Below are 3,201 nucleotides of genomic sequence, written 5' to 3'. Positions count from 1 at the left end.
TCTATAGGGTGTGAGCTTTAAGAGAAATTAAAGTCGAGGCTTTTTTCTTGGAGAAAGCAATTCAGGCAAACACAGCAGCATTCAAAGACGCTGCAATATGCAATGGAACCATAGAATGGTTTGGGGTGGAACAGACCTTTAAAAAGTAATCTGGTCCAACCCCCTGTCACAGACAGGGACACCTTCCACTAGACCAGGTTTGCTCCAAGACACGTCCAGCCTGGCCTGGAACACTGCCAGGCATGGGGCAGTCAGTTTCTCTGGACTATCTGTGCCAGGCCTCAACACCCTCACAGCCAAGAATTTCTTCCCAATATCCCATCTAACCCTGCCCTCTGTCAATGGGAAGCCATTGGCCCTTGTCCTGTCCCTTCAGGCCCTTGTCCAAAGTCCCTCTCCAGCTCTCTTGCAGCTCCTTTAGGCACCGACAGGGCGTCTAAGGTCTCCCTGGAGCCTTCTCCAGGACGAACACCCCCAGCTCTCCCAGCCTGTCTCCAGAGCAGAGGGGCTCCAGCCCTCAGAGCATCTCTGTGGCCTCCTCTGGATTCTCTCCAGCAGCTCCACATCCTTCTGATGTTGGACTCCAGAGCTGGAGGCAGCTCTGCAGGTGGGGTCTCACCTGAACAGAGCAGAGGGGCAGAATCCTCTCTCCCCTGCTGCCAATGCTGGGGAATCAGCCCAGCACACAGGGGGTTCTGGGTGCCAGCACACACGGCTGGGACATGCTGAACATCTCATCCCCCAGCACCCCCAAGTCCTTCTCCTCAAGGCTGACTCCATCTCTTCATTCCCCAGCCTTTGTGGATCCTGGCGGTTGACCACACGTTGCTGTGCCATACATGCTCTGAAATGCACAGAAAAGAGAGGAAACATCAGAGGGAGCAGAGTGAGGCGGCCTCGCTTCAGGTAACTTCATTATGTACATACTGCCTGGGTAAACAGTGTCATGTAAATATTGATGCCTCATATGTGGTCTTGTAACTGGTGGCATGTTACAGCCCATACCCACAGGGAATGGCTTGTTTGATGAGAGAAGCATGATATGGTTTGGGGAGGGTGGGGAGGATTCAGCCATATGAGAAAGAATCTAAAAGCGAGTTTGGGATTGAGGCTGGTGACTCTTTTAGAAAAAGAAGACAAAACAAGACCAAATGGCAACTTCATGCCAGAAAAATTAAACCTTTTCCAGAAGCAGCATTTTAAAACTCAAATACACTTCAAAGTCTTCTGGACATGGGGTCCCAGTGCAAACTCCCAGCACTTGGTCCTTTTCTCAAGCGCAGTCAAGCCTTTGTTTTGAGTTTGGAGGAAATAAAAGTGACAAACTACACTGTTTGGAGATTCTTGGAACTCTGTGTCCTCCTTCTTGCAGGAATGCTGTTTGAAGGGTAGAATTGCATTTGGCATATTTGTATTTGTGTATGTGTAACAAAAGAGAAACACAGTCAACTTTCACACTGATTTTAATAATTTTCCATTCTATAAACTATCCTCTCAGGCCATTATCTCTCAGGGGCAGAGGAATTCCCTTGAGTGCCTCAGTCAAAGTGGGAAGAGGCATTTTCACCACCACCAACAATCCCCCTTGGAGATGATACGCTTCATGTTTCTCCATATCAGCCCCTTGCTCCACATCCATGTGTGCTTCCTAGCAAAGCTCAATCACTTTGTCATCCAGTCTCATTTTGGGTGAATCCAGGAGACTGAGTCATTATTGCAGTGATCAACTTTACTCCACGTTAAAAGTCTCACTCTCTTTAGTGACTACCACTGGGCCAACACTGTGACATTGCTCTGGCTGCTACAATTGCTTTGGGCAAGCTCAGGTAGATCCATAACTGGCAGTGTCACAGAGTTATACCTTCCTTTATATAAACTAAAAGTTAATTTTACCCTGGGGCAGAGACTTTTCCAGCACTTTAAATCACATCCACCCTGTTTTCTCTCTCCTGCCTTTATCATTTGTTCAGCAAAACATCCGTCTGTACATCCCCACCGGCTCCATGGGTATAAAGCAAGCCAGGGGGAAATAATCCAGCAAAATGAAGTCATGGGCTCTATCTGGCCGTGGGTCTCCCTTCCCCACCTCCCCCCAATAAAGTTTTGTGATGTGGATTTCTGTTGACAGAGCGAGACGCCCGACTCTCTCCTCCTGATGAACATGTCCCACGAGGACAATGATGGAGTTCCTGCGAAATTTTTACCACTGACCTTTTCTCCACTGTGGAGCGGGAATGCATCTCCCAGTGAAGGCTGGGGACAGCAGAGCTCATGTTATAATGCTGGAAAATGTGACTCTGTCTTTGTGGAATGCCATTTCCTGCTCCCCCCTCCCCTTCCCTTCTCTTTTCCCCCTCCCTTAGAAAAATGTAGCACTGAAAACTTGAAGATTTAAGGCAAAAAATTGCCGTCTCCTCCTCCCCATCCCCTTCTCAGCTCTGTCTGAGCAAGCAGCCAAGCTGTTAAATGCTTTTACCTGCTGTGTCCAAGTCAAAAGTTAAATAATGTGTGAATGAATGTGGAAGGAAAACAAGAGGCAGAAAGGGAGCACTGGAGAGAGCCCCTCTTACAGCAAGATAATTGCTACATTATGAGAAACAAATAACATGCTGCTCCTCTCTAGGACTGTGTCCGTGACATCTTGACAGGTACATCTGAAGTTAATTATGTGCCTCTTGTTGAATTTTGCCCTGCTCCTGGGGCTGGATCCTGCAAACACGAGTCCCAGAGCATCTCTCCCTGGCAGCCAGCACTCACTTTTCAGAGGTTCAGAGTGGATTTCAACAGGGTCACTTGCCTTTCCGTGAGCCATCACGGCTACAAAAATGCCTTTGCCAAGAGATTGGGATTTCCCAACCAGCTGTGCATGGCAAGGTGTATGCTGGAGTTGTGGGACCTGCCTTTCACACATGCCCAGAAAGAGAAATATATGACTCCTGCCAACAGGAAAGCAGTGTATTATTCTTTCTACCTACATAGTGCAGTTGCCACATTTTTCCTTCCTGTGGTTTGTTTGCTGCTCCTTAATGTTGGAAAGCTTTTGCTCAGCCAATGCATTCTCCTTTGCATAGAGACATTGGTTTAACCCTGCACATTTCCACTGTTGCTGAATGTCCTTCACTGCATCTCAAGTCCAGCACACCCTACTTCTGCATATACGCCACAGGATCACCCATCCCACCTTCATCCACGCAATGGAGT

The sequence above is a fragment of the Corvus hawaiiensis genome, chromosome 2, assembly GCF_020740725.1.
Source record: "Corvus hawaiiensis isolate bCorHaw1 chromosome 2, bCorHaw1.pri.cur, whole genome shotgun sequence".
NCBI classification, from domain to species: Eukaryota; Metazoa; Chordata; class Aves; order Passeriformes; family Corvidae; genus Corvus; species Corvus hawaiiensis.
Note: the sequence above shows the minus strand (reverse complement) of the source record.